The sequence below is a fragment of the Neophocaena asiaeorientalis genome, unplaced genomic scaffold, assembly GCF_003031525.2.
Source record: "Neophocaena asiaeorientalis asiaeorientalis breed wild unplaced genomic scaffold, Neophocaena_asiaeorientalis_V1.1 scaffold599, whole genome shotgun sequence".
Taxonomy (NCBI): Eukaryota; Metazoa; Chordata; class Mammalia; order Artiodactyla; family Phocoenidae; genus Neophocaena; species Neophocaena asiaeorientalis.
The window spans coordinates 839,668-840,074 of record NW_020173499.1 but is presented as its reverse complement, the minus strand read 5'-3'; the positions used below and the strand labels follow the sequence as shown (position 1 = coordinate 840,074).

Here is a 407-nt window from a genome sequence, read left to right as displayed (position 1 = left end):
GCGCTCGCACCTGTGGGACTCGGCCCGCTCTCCTCCCCTGCCCCTGGGCGGCTGGAGAGGGGCCCACGACCCGATCCTGAAGCCGGTGCTGTCGGAGGGAGCATCCCTGATTGCTGGCCAGCTACCCTGGCCCCAGCTCATGCCCATTTCCTCGGTGGTCCTGCTGTATACACGGCTCCTACTGCTGCCTCCCCATCATCACCACCATCAGGTTACAGGGGGTGGGGTCACCCGGCCCAGGAGCTGGATTCTCAGGGATGGGGACAGTGGAGAAGGACCTTAAGAAGACTGGAGACCTGGCATCCACCCCCAGGGCCAAGTTCCCAAAGGGATTCAGACTGTCCCCAGCTCCTGGATCCGACACTCCTCCTGGGGGCGTTGGGGGGGGGGGGAGGGGGGCAGCCCGG

The 407-nt window shown here is 66.3% G+C and overlaps 1 protein-coding gene across 1 annotated transcript in view; it reads right to left on the bottom strand.

The window, feature by feature from the left end:
• Window positions 1–407, bottom strand: part of P4HA2 (prolyl 4-hydroxylase subunit alpha 2) — a 76,716-nt gene that overhangs the window by 39,287 nt on the left and 37,022 nt on the right. The gene's annotated exons all lie outside the window — the stretch shown is intronic.